Here is an 18,873-nt window from a genome sequence, read left to right on the forward strand (position 1 = left end):
CCCGCTTCAAGTGTCCTGTCAGAAAGGACCTTCAGTGCACCAGGAGGTATTGTCACTGAGAAGAGAAGTCGCCTAGGTCAAAAAAGTCTAGATTACCTCACTTTTATTAAGATGAATGAGGGATGGATCCCGAAGGGAGTGACATTGGGCTATACATTAGACTAAAAAAAGGCCTGATGAGATGAGCTGCCTTGGGCTAAAAATGGTCCACACGCTGCTGTATTTTATCTTCGAATGCCGGATGACTTGCGTGTTTTATCCGCCACCAACTTCGGTTCAAGCCGCAATGTTTTAGGGCACTTTCTGCCAGGGAAACAAACATCAATTTTTCTGGCCGCTGCTACAGCAGCGGCTGCAACAATACCTAATTTTACATGCCAAATTTTTCTGGCCTCTGGTGCTGCACTGTGGCTTCAAAAACCACACCACTCATATCTGGTGGCACAGTAGATTGCACGCGCAGTGCCCCAAATCTGAAGTAGGAGGACCGACCAAGCATCTTTTTCCATCTCCCGGTTCCTAAAATCCATGCCATATACACGTCCCCTGGCGCCGCAACTGCCTCTGGGAACCTTACGTCTTGTAATTCTCTTTCTGGGAAATTATCTATCAAATCTATCTATTTATCTATCAAATCTATCTATCGTATCTATCAAATGTATATTGCATCTATTTATCTATCTATCTAATCTATGTATCTATCTATCTATCAAATCTATCTATCTCGTGACCGGACTGTTTTGTGACAGCCACTTGTGTTTCGGCCAAATGTCCGTCGGCCAAATGTCCATCGGCTAAAAGTCCGGCCATGATTGCACGCGCAGTGCCCCAAATTTGAAGTAGGAGGACCGACCAAGCATCTTTTTCCATCTCCCGGTTCCTAAAATCCATGCCATATACACGTCCCCCGATAGGGGGAGTAACAGGTATTAAACTGATCAGAATAGTACTACTTAACACACCACTCATATCTGGTGGCACAGTAGATTGCACGTGCAGTGCCCCAAAATTGAAGTAGGAGGACCGACCAAGCATCTTTTTCCATCTGCCCTATACACGTCCCCTGGCGCCGCAACTGCCTCTGGGAACCTTACCATGGGTCCCAGACCGCACGTCTTGTAATTCTCTGTCTGGGAAATTATCTATCTATCAAATCTATCTATTTATCTATCAAATCTATCTATCTTATCTATCAAATGTATATTGCATCCATTGATCTATCTATCTAATCTATGCATCTATCTATCTATCTATCTATCTATCTATCAAATCTATCTATCTCGTGGCCGGACTGTTTTGTGACAGCCACTTGTGTTTCGACCAAATGTCCATTGGTTAAAAGTCTGGCCACGATTGCACGCGCAGTGCCCCAAATTTGAAGTAGGAGGACCGACCAAGCATCTTTTTCCATCTCCCGGTTCCTAAAATCCATGCCATATACACGTCCCCCGATAGGGGGAGTAACAGGTATTAAACTGATCAGAATAGTACTACTTAACACACCACTCATATCTGGTGGCACAGTAGATTGCACGCGCAGTGCCCCAAATTTGAAGTAGGAGGACCGACCAAGCATCTTTTTCCATCTCCCGGTTCCTAAAATCCATGCCATATACACGTCCCCTGGCACCGCAACTGTCTCTGGGAACCTTACCATGGGTCCCAGACCGCACATCTTGTAATTCTCTGTCTTGGAAATTATCTATCTATCTATCTATCAAATCTAGCTATTTATCTATCATATCTATCTATATATCGTATCTATCTATCTATCTATCTATCTATCAAATCTATCTATCTCGTGGCCGGACTGTTTTGTTACAGCCAATTGTGTTTCGTCCAAATGTCTGTCGGCCAAATGTCCGTCGGCTAAAAGTCCGGCCACGATTGCACGCGCAGTGCCCCAAATTTGAAGTAGGAGGACCGACCAAGCATCTTTTTCCATCTCCCAGGTCCTAAAATCCATGCCATATACACGTCCCCAGATAGGGGGAGTAACAGGTATTAAACTGATCAGAATAGTACTACTTAACACACCACTTATATCTGGTGGCACAATAGTTTGCACGTGCAGTGCCCCAAATTTGAAGTAGGAGGACCGACCAAGCATCTTTTTCCATCTCCCGGTTCCTAAAATCCATGCCATATACACGTCCCCTGGCATCGCAACTGCCTCTGAGAACCTTACCATGGGTCCCAGACCGCACGTCTTGTAATTCTCTCTCTGGGAAATTATATATCTATGAAATCTATCTATTTATCTATCAATTCTATCTATCTATCTATAGTATCTATCAAATGTATATTGCATCTATTGATCTATCTAATCTATGTATCTATCTATCAAATCTATCTATCTCGTGGCCGGACTGTTTTGTGACAGCCACTTGTGTTTCGGCCAAATGTCCGTCAGACAAATGTCCGTCGGACAAATGTCCGTCGGCTAAAAGTTCGGCCATGGTTGCACGCGCAGTGCCCCAAATTTGAAGTAGGAGGACCGACCAAGCATCTTTTTCCATCTCCCAGTTCCTAAAATCCATGCCATATACACGTCCCCCGATAGGGGGAGTAACAAGTATTAAACTGATCAGAATAGTACTACTTAACACGCCACTCATATCTGGTGGCACAGTAGATTGCACGTGCAGTGCTCCAAATTTGAAGTAGGAGGACCGACCAAGCATCTTTTTCCATCTCCCAGGTCCTAAAATCCATGCCATATACACGTCCCCAGATAGGGGGAGTAACAGGTATTAAACTGATCAGAATAGTACTACTTAACACACCACTTATATCTGGTGGCACAATAGTTTGCACGCGCAGTGCCCCAAATTTGAAGTAGGAGGACCGACCAAGCATCTTTTTCCATCTCCCGGTTCCTAAAATCCATGCCATATACACGTCCCCTGGCATCGCAACTGCCTCTGAGAACCTTACCATGGGTCCCAGACCGCACGTCTTGTAATTCTCTGTCTGGGAAATTATATATCTATGAAATCTATCTATTTATCTATCAAATCTATCTATCTATCTATCTATTTATCTATAGTATCTATCAAATGTATATTGCATCTATTGATCTATCTATCTAATCTATGTATCTATCTATCAAATCTATCTATCTCGTGGCCGGACTGTTTTGTGACAGCCACTTGTGTTTCGGCCAAATGTCCGTCAGACAAATGTCCGTCGGACAAATGTCCGTCGGCTAAAAGTCCGGCCACGGTTGCACGCGCAGTGCCCCAAATTTGAAGTAGGAGGACTGACCAAGCATCTTTTTCCATCTCCCAGTTCCTAAAATCCATGCCATATACACGTCCCCCGATAGGGGGAGTAACAAGTATTAAACTGATCAGAATAGTACTACTTAACACGCCACTCAAATCTGGTGGCACAGTAGATTGCACGCGCAGTGCTCCAAATTTGAAGTAGGAGGACCGACCAAGCATCTTTTTCCATCTCCCGGTTCCTAAAATCCATGCCATATACACGTCCCCTGGCGCCGCAACTGCCTCTGGGAACCTTACCATGGGTCACAGACCGCACGTCTTGTAATTCTCTGTCTGAGGAATTATATATCTATCAAATCTATCTGTTTATCTATCAAATCTATCTATCTATCTATTGTATCTATCAAATGTATATTGCATCTATTGATCTATCTATCTATCTAATCTATGTATCTATGTATCTATCAAATCTATCTATCTCGTGGTTGTGCAAATAGACTGTTTGCGGTTGTTTGCGGTGCGTTAAACGGGGAGTTTGGTCTGTCACTGCGAAGCGGGCATAACCCTTACACTACCTGATCGATACAACATCATACCTGATGTTTTAAAGCACGTTATTCCAAACAATTTAGGAATGTTAGGTGATTTATGCCCTTTATGGATTAAAACCAGACTCTGCATCAACTATGTAACTTTACGTGGGAGTTTTGCCATGGATCCCCCTCCGGCATGCCACAGTCCAGGTGTTAGTCCCCTTGAAACAACTTTTCCATCACAATTGTGGCCAGAAAGAGTCCCTGTGGGTTTTAACCCCTTAATGACAACTGACGTACCAGGTCGTGCAAAAACTAACAGTTAATGACAATGGACGTACCTGGTACGTCAGTTGTCTAAAAGAGTGCTGGAAGCGATCACAAATGCTTCCAGCAGCTCTGAGGGTATTGCAGTGATGCCTCGATATGGAGGCATCCTGCAATACAACTTTACAAGCCTCCGATGCAGAGAGAGCCACTCTGTGGCCCTCTCTGCACCGGTAGCGATGGTGCCAGTGTCCGCCGGTGTGAGGGTGCGTGCGCGCGTGCACAAGGGGTGAGTGTGCACGTGAACGTGCATGTGCGCGTGCACTGGGGCGCACGTGCACGTGCGTGTGCACGTGCGCACATTAGCCACACTGACACCAATGAATGAGGGCAAAAAGGGATTAAAAGGTAAAAAAATTTTTTTTAAATATAAAAGGATCTGGGAGGGGGAGGGGGTGGGGGTATTGTGGGGGGGGGGGGCTGCTACACTACAGAAATAGTTTTTAATATAAAAATAAAATAAAAATACTTTTTGGGGGATTTTTGGGGCCAAACTGGGTACTGGCAGACAGCTGCCAGTACCCAAGATGGCGGTAATTAGGTAGGGGAGAGGGTTAGAGAGCTGGAGGGGGGATCAGGGGGGTTGGGGCTAAGGCAGGGGTCCATCACAGCTAAAATATTGTATTATTTTTATTTAAAAAAAAACAAAAAAACTCTTATTTAGTACTGGCAGACTTTCTGCCAGTACTTAAGATGGCGGGAACAATTGTGGGGTGGGGGAGGGAAGAGAGCTGTTTGGGAGGGATCAGGGTGTGGGATGAGTCAGGTGGGAGGCTGATCTCTAAAATTAACCCTGCAAGCTCCCTACAAGCTACCTAATTTAACCCCTTCACTGCTGGGCATAATAACGTGTGGTGCGCAGCAGCATTTAGCGGCCTTCTAATTACCAAAAAGCAACGCCAAAACCATATAAGTCTGCTATTTCTGAACAAAGGGGATCCCAGAGAAGCTTTTACAACAATTTCTGCCATAATAGCACAAGCTGTTTGTAAATAATTTCAGTGAGAAACCTAAAATTGTGAAAAATTTAAAGTTTTTTTTTTATTTGCTCACATTTGGCGGTGAAATGGTGGCATAAAATATACCAAAATGGGCCTAGATCAGTACTTGGGGTTGTCTACTACACTACACTAAAGCTAAAATTAAACCTACAAGCTCCCTACAAGCTCCCTAATTAACCACTTCACTCCTGGTCATAAAACACGTGTGGTGCTCAGCTTCATTTAGCGGCCTTCTAATTACCAAAAAGCAACCCCAAAGCCATATATGTTTGCTATTTCTGAAAAAAGGGGATCCCAGAGAAGCATTTACAACTATTTGTGCCATAATTGCAGAAGCTGTTTGTAAATAATTTCAGTGGGAAACCTAAAGTTTGTGACAAATTTTGTGAAAAAGTGAACTTTTTTTTTTTATCGCATTTGGCGGTGAAATGGTGGCATGAAATATACCAAAATGGGCCTAGATCAATACTTTGGGTTGTCTTCTAACAAAAAATATATACATGTCAAGGGATATTCAGGTATTCCTGACAGATATCAGGGTTCCAATGTAACTAGCGCTAATTTTGAAAAAAAGTGGTTTGGAAATAGCGAAGTGCTACTTGTATTTATAGCCCTATAACTTACAAAAAAAGCAAAGAACATGTAAACATTGGGTATTTCTAAACTCAGGACAAAATTTAGAAACTATTTAGCATGGGTGTTTTTTGGTGATTGTAGATGTGTAACAGATTTTGGGGGTCAAAGTTAGAAAAAGTGTGTTTTTTTCCATTTTTTCCTAATATTTTATTATTATTTTTTTTTAGTAAATTATAAGACATGATGAAAATAAGGGTATCTTTAGAAAGTCCATTTAATGGCGAGAAAAACGGTATATAATGTGTGTGGGTACAGAAAATGAGTAAGAGGAAAATTACAGCTAAACACAAACACCGCAGCAATGTAAAAATAGCCATTGTCATTAAGGGTAAGAAAATTGAAAAATGGTCCGGTCATTAAGGGGTTAAAATTCACCTGCCTACTGAAGTCAATGGCGGTTTACCTGGTTCGCCCATTCGCGAACAGTTGCGGATGTTCGTGTTCGCCGTTTGCAAACGGAAAATTTTCAGTTTGCGACATCACTATTGCTCAACTTAATACTACTATTCTTCGAAGACCGCAACGGTTATACGGTTAGATTTCCCTTGGTTGTTGATTTCTGCCTGTTCCTGGTCCTTGTATTGGTTTTCCCCTGAACTGCTTTACTGTCGGATTTCCTTCCTATTACAGCTAAGGACTGTCCTGCCTACTGTGAGTACTGCTTACCTCATTTTACAAACTTTCTCTGCTCTGGGATATTTTCTATCACTCCACTTGACGCCGGGATAAGAAGACTACTGGCCAAGTTTGGTTTGATAGAGGAACATCCCACGATCATTACAGAGCCTAGATACTAGAATGCTGCAATGCATGTTGGTATCAGGCCCACTGCACAATCACTGAATTCCTCAAGCAGTCCAGTGATGCCCAAAAACACCTCCCCATGGTCATGTGATCACTGTGACAGACAGTCACAGTGATCACGTCAAAAATGAAAAGCCACTGTATGCTAACAATGGCTTGTCTTGGCCCTCCCCTTCTCTCCCAGTAAACATATACAATAAAAATGTTAAATGTATTGTTATGTTTTTAAATAAATTGTATATTAATAAAGTTCATTTTTTTTATTTTATTTTGAGAGTTTTTTGTGTGTTTTTTACCCCAAAATACCCCAATAGTGAAAAGAAATATAAAAATTGCTTGTGTCATTTAAGCATGAAAACTGTGAAAAAATCTTCTCCTAGATTACGAGTTTTGCGTTAGAAGCTGTGCAGTGCTAACGAGCAGCTTATGCTCACTGCTCACTTACAGACAATGATGGTATAACAGGTTTTTACAAACCCGGCATTAGCCGCAAAAAAGTGAGGGAAGAGCAAAATTTTGCTCCACATCTAACCTCAATACCAGCGCTGCTTACGTTAGAGGTGAGCAGGTAAAACGTGCTCATGCATGATTTCCCCATAGGAATCAATGGGGGAGAGCCGGCTGAAAAAAAACCTAAAACCTGCAAAAATGCAGCGTAAAGCTCCTAACGCAGCCCCATTGATTCCTATGGGGAAATAAAATGTATGTCTACACCTAACACCCTAACATGAACCCTGAGTCTAAACACCCCTAATCTTACACTTATTAGCCCCTAATCTGCCGCCCCCGACATCGCCGACACCTGCATTATATTATTAACCCTTAATCTGCCGCTCCGGACACCGCCGCCACCTACATTATACTTATGAACCCCTAATCTGCCGCACCCAACATCGCCGACACCTACATTTTATTTATTAACCCCTAATCTGCCGCCCCCTATGTCGCCGCAACCTACATACATTTATTAACCCCTAATCTACCACCCCCAACGTCGCCGCCACTATAATAAAGTTATTAAGCCCTAAACCTAGGTCTAACTCTAACCCTAACACCCCCTAACTTAAATATAATTTAAATAAATATAAATAAAATTACTACAATTAACTAAATAATTCCTATTTAAAACTAAATACTTACCTATAAAATAAACCCTAAGATAGCTACAATATAACTAATAGTAACATTGTAGTTAGCTTAGGGTTTATTTTTATTTTACAGGCAACTTTGTATTTGTTTTAACTAGGTAGAATAGTTACTAAATAGTTATTAACTATTTAATAACTTCCTAGTTAAAATAAATACAAATATACCTGTAAAATAAAACCTAATCTGTTACAATTTCACCTAACACTACACTATAATTAAATTAATTCCCTAAACTAAATACAATTAATTACAATTAAATAAAATGATCTACAGTAGGAATAAAAACAAACACTAAATTACAGAAAATAATAAAGAATTTACAAGATTTTTAAACTAATTACACCTACTCTAATCCCCTTAACAAAATAAAAATGCCCCCCCAAAAATAAAAAAAGCCCTACCCTACACTAAATTACAAATAGCCCTTAAAAGGGCCTTTTGTGGGGCATTGCCCCAAAGTAATAAACTCTTTAACCTGTAAAAAAAAAAGTTCAAATACCCCCCCAACATTAAAACCCACCACCCACACAACCAACCCTACTCTAAAACCCACCCAATCCCCCCTTAAAAAAACACTACATCCGACGCGGAGCATCCTCTTCATCTGACGGCCGACGACTGAATGAAGGTTCTTTTAAATGATGTCATCCAAGATGGCGTCCCTTCAAATCCGATTGGCTGATAGAATTCTATCAGCCAATCAGAATTAAGGTAGAAAAAATCCTATTGGTTGATGCAATCAGCCAATAGGATTGAATTGGAACAGCCAATAGAATGCCAGCTTAATCCTATTGGCTGATTGCATCAGCCAATAGGATTTTTTCTACCTTAATTCTGATTGGCTGATAGAATTCTATCAGCCAATCGGATTTGAAGGGACGCCATCTTGGATGACGTCATTTAAAAGAACCTTCATTCAGTCGTCGGCCGTCAGATGAAGAGGATGCTCCGCGTCGGATGTAGTGTTTTTTTAAGGGGGGATTGGGTGGGTTTTAGAGTAGGATTGGTTGTGTGGGTGGTGGGTTTTAATGTTGGAGGGGGATTTGAACTTTTTTTTTACAGGTTAAAGAGCTTATTACTTTGGGGCAATGCCTCACAAAAGGCCCTTTTAAGGGCTATTTGTAATTTAGTGTAGGGTATGGCTTTTTTTATTTTGGGGGGCTTTTTTATTTTGTTAAGATGGCGTCCCTTCAAATCCGATTGGCTGATAGAATTCTATCAGCCAATCAGAATTAAGGTAGAAAAAATCCTATTGGCTGATGCAATCAGCCAATAGGATTAAGCGGGCATTCTATTGGCTGTTCCAATTCAATCCTATTGGCTGATTGCATCAACCAATAGGATTTTTTCTACCTTAATTCCGATTGGCTGATAGAATTCTGTCAGCCAATCGGAATTGAAGGGACGCCATATTGGATGACATCATTTAAAGGAACCTTCATTCAGTCGTCGGCCGCTGCATGAAGAGGATGCTCCACGTCGGATGTCTTGAAGATGGACCCGCTCCGCGCTGGATGGATGAAGATAGAAGATGCCGTCTGGATGAAGACTTCTGCCCGTCTGGAGGACCACTTCTGCCCAGTTGGATGAAGACTTCTGCCCGTCTGAAGAACCACTTCTGCCGGATTCGTTGAGGACTTCTGCCCGGTTGGGTGAAGACTTGTCATGGTATGGTGATCTTCAAGGGGTTAGTGTTAGGTTTTTTTAAGGGGGTATTGGGTGGGTTTTAGAGTAGGGTTGGCTGTGTGGGTGGTGTGTTTTAATGTTGGGGGGGGGGTATTTGAACTATTTTTTTTACAGGTAAAAGAGCTTATTACTTTGGGGCAATGCCCCGCAAAAGGCCCTTTTAAGGGCTATTTGTAATTTAGTGTAGGGTATGGCTTTTTTTTATTTTGGGGGGCTTTTTTATTTTGTTAGGGGGATTAGAGTAGGTGTAATTAGTTTAAAAATCTTGTAAATTCTTTATTATTTTCTTTAATTTAGTGGGGTTTTTTTTCGTACTTTAGATAATTTTATTTAATTGTAATTAATTGTATTTAATTTAGGGAATTGATTTAATTGTAGTGTAGTGTTAGGTGTTAGTGTAACTTAGGTTAGGTTTTATTTTACAGGTTAATTTGTATTTATTTTAGCTAGGTAGTTATTAAATAGTTAATAATTATTTAATAACTATTCTACCTAGTTAAAATAAATTCAAAGTTGCCTGTAAAATAAAAATAAACCCTAAGCTAGCTACAATGTAACTATAAGTTATATTGTAGCTAGCTTATGGATTATTTTATAGGTATTTAGTTTTAAATAGGAATAATTTAGTTAATTATAGTCATTTTATTTAGATTTATTTAAATTATATTTATGTTAGGGGGTGTTAGGGTTAGACTTAGATTTAGGGGTTAATACATTTAATAGAGTGGTGGCGACGTTGGGGATGGAAGATTAGGGGTTAATAAGTATAATGTAGGTTGCGGCGATGTTAGGGGCAGCAGTTTAGGGGTTAATAATATTTAACTAGTGTTTGTGAGGCAGGAGTGCGGTGGTTTAGGGGTTAATATGTTTATTCTAGTGACGGCGATGTCCGGAGCAGCAGATTAGGGGTTAAAATTTTTATTATAGTGTTTGCAATGCGGGAGGGCCTCGGTTTAGGGGTTAATAGGTAGTTTATGGGTGTTAGTGTACTTTGTAGCACTTTAGTTATGAATTTTATGCTATGGCGTTGTAGTGTAAAACTCATAACTACTGACTTTAGAATGCGTTAAGGATCTTGGAGGTAGAGGGTGTACCGCTCACTTTTTGGCCTCCCAGGACAGACTCGTCATACCAGCGCTATGGACGTCCCATAGAAAAAAGGGTTTACAAAGTTCACGTAAGTCGTTTTGCGGTAAGGCCAAAGAAGTGTGCGGTGCCCCTAAACCTGCAAGACTCATAATAGCAGTGGTAGTGAAAAAGCAGCGTTAGGACCTGTTAACGCTGCTTTTTCAGCTTAATGCAAAACTCGTAATCTAGCCATATCATAGCTGAGGTTGATGCAAAAGTCTATTTGCAATTTAAAGAGGCTGTTTTTAAATGTATTAATTGTTTAAAGAAGTAATTGAATTTGACAATGATGTAGCATGACATTAACCATAGTGGGGTAGTTCAAAGTCCAAAAAGTTTTTAAAATTATTTTCTACAAAAAAAAAAAAACCTTTATAGGCTTTAATGATTTTTTTCTCTAGAAAAACATTACATACATTTTTTTTCTAAAGAACTTAGATCAATCTCAATTTTTCTTGAATTTTAAAATATTACCTATTATTACAGATGTTTAAAAAGTCACTAGTGTACTCAATGAATAAATTATATATTATAAATATATGGGCATACTGCAAAGCATGAAGTATTTTAATAATAATTAGTTAGTTACTTAATCAGTCAGGCAATTGTTACAAAGGGGCCAAATTATCAAGCTCTGAATGGTTTAAAGACCGCTGCTCCATAACTTGTCCGCTGCCTCTGAGGCTGCGGTCTTCAATCCACCAGATACTATACGATTGGGCTGATTGACACCCCCTGCTAGCAGCTGATTGGCTGCAAATCTTCAGGGGGCTGCATTGCACAAGCAGTTGACAAGGACTGCTTGTGTAATGATAAATGCAGACAGCGTATGCTGTCAGCATTTATTGATGTGTTGCAGACATGATACGCTACATCGTATCATGTCTGCTTGCACTTTGCTAAATTGAACCCTTAGAGTATACAAATGTAGTTTTCTCTTATTTCATGCTAAGGGAATTTATATAGTAGACCCAATTAGTCCCATTTTCTAAATAAGACCACAAAAAGTAAAAGACTACAGAACAAATGTTTAAACAGAGATTAAATATCTACTTTTATTAAATATAACTAAAGAATGCTGATTTAAATAAAAATGTAAAATAGCCAGACAATATTTCCATGATGAAAGTAGGTAAATACATAAAGGAGAAAGTCCTTTGTGTGAGGAGTTCCCTTGGGTGAAGACCACATAGAACCTGAAGCGCTTACTCAAAATTGCCTTATATTCTGCCAGCCTTTCCATTCTAACATAAAACTTACTTCATTTTTCATCTTTGGGGATTCACACAGACTGCTAAACTCATTTCATCACTGATGCCCAAACCTTTGGCCTGGCATTTATTATTAGTAAATCTATTCCTCTTTTATATTTTCCATTTGCCATCAGCCTTCTTGATAATGACAATTCTGTTTTTGTTGATAAAGCTACTGTCTTCTTTCTGAATTTGAGTTTTGCCTTTACGTTCTATCACAGTGGTCTACCTCCTCAATAGATTGTGATCGTCAGACAACCGGACTTGTTTGTCTGGGATGACTGATAAGCCCTGTTCTCAACTAATTTTTTGAGCATTAGGAGGGGCAGGATTGCATGCAGGATACTGTGTGCAATCTTAAATTCTGTCAGCTGATGCTGATCTGCAGACTATGAATGCATGCGGACAGGTTCTCTGTATGACAACCTTGTTTTCATGGAGATTAATAAATGGGACAAATGTCTAACAATTCATTGCCACTCTTCTGACATCTAAGCATCTGCATCATTTTACCTCCTGCAATGACTCCATCACAATTTTACACTTGCAAGTTAATCTTTTAGGCTTCAATTAACATTGAGATTATACTTAATGCATGATATGATATGATGTGCAAAGGTATTACGAGTTAGGTGCAATGCAAACGTGACCTCACATTCACATTGCAGGCTCCATTGGGTGCCTCATTATAATGTCATGAGACATGGCTTGAGAACTAGGGTAGTGTGGGGAGTAAGTTGAGCATTGATGGGAAGAAAAGTGTAAATATTATGTATATTCCTATATGCATATATATTTATGTGTTAATATGTGTATATATACATATTAACACATAAATATATATGTATATATGCACATACATATATATTTACAGAGAACACACAGTTCTCATAGACCACAATGTAAAGGCACTTTTCAGTGCCGATTCTTTCTAACACCCCACAACGCCTCCTGCAGTTGTTAATGTTAAAAAAAAAACCAACATTTTTTTTATTTTAAAGAGCACACTACACTACATTTTGGGGGCAATCGAAGGACATTTTGAAAATTACCTGGTTAATTTTCTGAGCGCTAATCGTGGTAGCAATAACCAGCCACTTTTAATGACTAGTTATTTATTGCATGCCTGCAAACTGGAATATGTGTAATCTATCCCTTAGTTAGATAATGTTTTCATATTATCTTACCTTACTAGTTTATTATACAATACCACAGAAGTAAGAAAATATCTTACTACAAAAAAAAATAGATTTTTTTTAGAAAGAGTAGCTAATACTAATTTTCTATGTATGCACCCCAAAAGCTAGGGCATAGCGGTACAGTTTGTGATGCTTGAAAAGACAAAAGTTTACTCAGTTCAATAAATTTGTCTGTACTTCACATATACCATAAAACTCTATTAAACTATGCACAGAAACTCTCAACTAAATTTGCCATGCATATTATGTATATTTACACATTCCATATTCTGTGACTGATGTTCAGATTTGTCTTTCCAGAGGTCACAAGTTTAACAGTGAAAAACCCGAATCAGTATAAAAAATACACAAAAGCCATTCTAGTAAGCAGGGATTATATAAGAGCATGTTACTAGATGCTAGAAAGACTGAACTGAAAAACATTGTCACAAGCACTCCTATTCTATGTCAGAAATATACACATGCACATACATTCACACATTTGATTGTAATGAGTACTGTTTTTGCCTTGATTGATTTATTATATTAATATTGTTAGTTTAAAATAAACCAAAAGATGTATTCAAATGACAATGTAATGAAAAAAAAATGTTGATAGTGGCATCACTGCATAGCTGTTACTTTTAATAATTAATTAATATTAGCAGAGGTATAGTGATCTAAACTAAAAAGTCAATTTGCTTACTTGCAAATTTCACTTTGTTTATATGGTCTTCTTTAAATATCATTTCTATGAAATCACTGAATTTGTAAAGTCACAGAGGCTTAGGTTCAATGTAAGTTTCAGAAAAAGAAGAAGTATCCATTTGTTTTGTAGAAACTCAATTTTATTGAACACATCATACTCAGGCCACTACTTTTTTTTATAAAAACACTAATTGCAGCTCACTAAATGATATCTTGTAACTACAGACTTTCAGGGAGTTTCATAGGTACAAGTATTATAGTTCTTATTACATAAAGATAAGCCCCTCACAGCAAAAAAATATTACTGTGAAGTGAAGCCTAACCATGACACCTTATGACCTCTTCAACAAATATAACCTATTAAAACCCCTCTATCACCAAGATAAGATAACTTTAACCATGACCCCTCCCCCATAACTCCCACCACAAGCTAACTTTGGAAATGATACCCAATCTCTAAGCAATAACATTTTTTTATCTGGGACCTCCTGACCCCCATTCAAAAATCCTAACCATGACCCCTGGGCTCAACATCACTACCCTTACCACGATTCTCCTGACTCCATACAACAAAAAATACTAACCAATACCCCCTTACCCTCTGCACAAGTTAACACTTACATCAATTACTCAATAAAACTTTTCTCCTTAAATATACCCCCTAAAATAAACTACTTCCCTTAAGGGCATATTTATCAATGTGCGAGCAGACATGATACGAAGTAGCATATCATGTCTGCCACACATCGATAAATGCCAACAACCCCCTGCAGATTCACGGCCAATTGGCCGCTAGCAGGGTGTGTCAATCAACCCGATCATATTCGATCGGGTTGATTTCTGTCCGCGGCCTCAGAGCAGGCAGACAAGTTATGGAGCAGCGGTTTTTATAACTACTGTTTGCGGCGAGCCTGAAGGCTTGCCGGAAACAAGGGGCATCAAGCTCCATACGGAGCTTGATAAATATGCCCCTTAATATTAACCTTTCTTATATATATATCCTCAAACAGTATCTCCTACCTCTTAGATTAGCATACCTTAAATATATACTGTGACAGACTCCGGCTACCCTGACTGGGTAGCTCCGCCAAGAGGGTCCTTTCTGTACCTGGAACTTGTAGCTATAGAGTGGATAAAAGTGATTATAGCCAAAGCCCATCCAAATAACCAGACAAAACCAGTATTCAGGCAAACACAAACAGACTTTATTGTAAACACACACATTTATATACACCCAGCTCATCTTGATAAGGGTCTTATCTGACCCCCAGACAGTCTCCCGCCATTCTCGCCCCTCCAGACAGACTGGCACCCCCCATAGTATCCCTAGTCCCATACACTTCTCGTAAAACAAAGGCAGTGGTTTCGGGGTGACCCTGAGGGAGCAGCAGCTATTCCCAGAGGGAAGCCTCCACATCATTGCACTATTTTTTAGGAGCACACCATATGACAATGAAAGAGTTAGAAAGGGCATCCACAAAGAGAAAGAACTTGTGCCCAGAGGATTTCCAGACACCCATAGAAAAAAGAAAACACACAGAGGCAAGAGAGGGGGAAGGAAACTGAATAAAAACACTTGCACCCCTATATCCAAAACTGACTCCCCACCTAAAGGTATATATAATCTAAGCTGGAGGACTCTTTTTGTGAGAGTTCTATTGAACTTAAACTATGGACTCTCTTTTACTCTGTCCAAAAGCCTGAGTAAGTTTAATACATTTGTTAATGCAAAAGAATTTGTTAGAAAATTAACAGTTAAAAGGCATTTCATGAGATCCCCGCTAGAACTGAATGCATTAAATTATGGTAAGACCTATCAAACTAACCCTAATTCCACTAACAGCATCTACCAGCATACAGATTTAAGACCTAAATCTTCTTTTTTTTCCAATTTCAAGTAAAGGGAATGCCATTGAAACATTTGAAACAATGGTATGTAATGAGATCAGGAATATTAAACAGAATAGATTGAAGAAGCACAAACACAACTAAGAAGCAATTACAGACCATTAGGACCTTAGAAAAAAAAAACATAACCTAGTCATAAAACCAGCGGACAAGGCATTGTGGTCCTAAATAAAGAATATTATAATAAAGAATGCAATAATTCTATCTGACATTCAGACCTACAAGATACTCAGGCAAAACCCACTTGAGGGTTTCAAAAGAGAGCTAGATGTGATCTTGGGAGAAGCTATAACAAATGGGAAACTCAATGAAAAAGAGTTTAAGTACATAGGGGTAAAACACCCTATTACCCCAGTGCTCTATTATCTCCCCAAGATTCACAAATCTTTGCAAAACCCTCCTGGTAGACCAATCATTTTCGGGGATTGGTTCATTGTCAAGTAACTTGTCAGAATATGATGACGAAAATCTCCAAAAATATGTAACCCAATTACCATCTTATCTGAGGGATTCCACTCAGGTCTTGAATATATTAGAGAATATAGAATTGGCAGATAACTGTATACTTCCCACATGTGATGTTATATCCCTCTACACCAACATACCACACAAGGGAGGGTTAGAGGCCATAGACTTCTTTTTAAATCAAAGACTCTAATATGCCCAAACTACAGAATGATTTTATCCTAGATGGCATACGTTACATTCTGACCCACAATTATTTTAACAACAATGGAATATTCTACAGACAGGTATGTGGCACTGCCATGGGGACCAGGTTCATGCCTAGCTATGCTAATTTGTATATGGGGAAATGGAAACTCATCTTTTGGGACTCCTGCCCAGCTAGCGCGGACCTGGTCCTCTACCACAGATATATAGATGACATCCACATTATATGGAAAGATTCCATAGAAGATTTAGAACACACTATACAAGTGATGAATAACAACACACAGAATTTAAGATTTATCTATGAATATAGTACCACAGAAATCACTTTCTTAGATCTCAAAATCGAAATTAGAAATGGACAATTGGAGACATCTACATTCTTCAAGGAAGTATATTGTAACAATTATATGCATCGAGATAGCTGTTTTCACATCAATTGGAAGTCGAACATACCTAAAGGGCAACTTCTGAGACTTAAGAATAATTGCTCAAACCCCAGCAAATGGGAAGAGCAAGCCATATTATTAAAAAATAGATTCTTGGAGAGAGGTTATGAAGGAGACAGCCTTGACAAAAATATAGAAGAAGTAAGGTGCAGAGATCAGAAAGACCTTCTAAAATACAAATGTAAGACCAGTAATAATAATTGTGGGGAAGATATACTCACTGTCCCATTTATAACAGAATATAGTGAAAATAGATATCTTATAGAAAAGATTATCGAAAAGCACTGGCCACTTTTGAAGAATGATGAAATCATAGGTGAGAAATTGCCATCACGACCTAGATTTATACATCGGAAAACAGATAATCTGAAGAACATACTGTCTCCTAGTATACCAAAGACCACGAAACCCAGGGTTAAAGATGTATATGTTAGAGATATTAGAGGCTTCTTACCATGTCCTAACTGCAAAGCCTGTGAAAGGGGGAAAAAGATGAAAAACTTTACTTCACATAATTCAAAAGCCAATTATGAAATCAGGGATCTGATAAAATGCAGTAGCAAAGGGATAGTATACCTGATATAGTGCAGCTGTGGCCTACAATATGTAGGACAGACATCCAGATTCCTGAAAGATAGGATCAGAAAACATCTACTGCAGATTAAGCATAAGAGTATTGAAATTCCACTATACAGACATTTTACTAACCACCACCAAGGTAATCAGAAAGATTTTAGCTATATAGGTATCCAGCTAGTGACACCTAATTGGAGAGGAGGAGATCCTGAAAAGAAATTGCTAACTGCAGAATCCAAATGGATTTTCAATATAGACTGCCTGTACCCAAGAGGTCTGAATAACAAAGAAGATCTATCCCATCTAAAGTGAATTAACAAGGTGATATGTTAGTCAATATAGTTACACATCCTGCTATTTGCATGTATGATCATACTAGCTTCATGCAGTTGTATGTGGGAATTTCCATTTTTTGGAAATATACAAATTATAACACCTAACCATAAGAGATAGGTAGTCTGTAGATTTGAAACTAACACTATTAAATATATCTCCTGTTACTTTTCAGTTCCTTGAGTGTGACACTATTACATTCGTACTAAGGATTTTACCATCCTAATGGCTCTAGGGAATACATTTATATTTTTATTTCTGCATCTAGCTTTATGCAAAACCAATATAGAATATTAACTAAGGACTGCATTAAGTATCTAACGCGCATTCACAAGACTCAAATGTCACCTCCTATAGCACATCCCCTGTTCACTATCCTCCATGAATATATGTATAAAGAAAGTTATTTTTAATCAGTATGTTAAAACAGATTTAATTTTGCATTCACTATGATATACTAATCCAACTTACAGTTATGGTTTTGGTTTGGTTCCAAACAGCCTATTTTGGTATATATACACACAAAGGGCATATGTGAGTTCAGCAAAAATCTCTGAAAATGTTTTCAGATGGTCTGGAATTATTCAGAATTGTCACAATGGAAATTATTAGTGTAACCAATGTGATGCAAACCTGCTTGTAAACTGCACAATTATCTACCAACCTTGCTACAATACAGCAACTTAAAAAATGTGCAATTGTTCCTGCCCCTCATAGCACCTGTGAATCGGAAGATCAGCTCCATTATATTCAATGGAACAGCATTTGTCTTGCCACCATTAATGTCTTAAAACAAAGCATAAAACAAGTTCCACTATCAAGGATACTGGCATCATAAAAATGCTTTATAAACTAAACAATAAAAGGAAAGTACATAAAACCCAAACTTTTTCTTTTTGTCGACATCTGACCATGTTTCTGACCATCATACCTATAGCAGATCACTTGTCATCCAATTCCAAAACCTAGGGGATAGAAAGGGAGTTGCCGCCCTACACAGACACACTTTGTGACAATAACAGCCCTCACTCTTTCATGGATAGTTTTTAGAAGATTTTGGTGTGTGTCTGTGGGAATTTGTACTCATTCAGCCAAAGGGCATATGTAAGGTCACGCACTGATATTAGAAAAGAAGTTCTGGCTTACAATTGGCATTCCAATTCATGCCAAAGGTGTTTGGTGGGTTGTGGTCATGGTTCTGTGCAGGCCTCTCAAGTTCAACCTCATCAAACTTGTAAAACTTGTGAGTGATGTACGTAAAGACATTACAGCTGACACTTGCATTGCACATGTTGATATGAG

The sequence above is a fragment of the Bombina bombina genome, chromosome 4 (assembly GCF_027579735.1).
Source record: "Bombina bombina isolate aBomBom1 chromosome 4, aBomBom1.pri, whole genome shotgun sequence".
In the NCBI taxonomy this organism is placed as follows: Eukaryota; Metazoa; Chordata; class Amphibia; order Anura; family Bombinatoridae; genus Bombina; species Bombina bombina.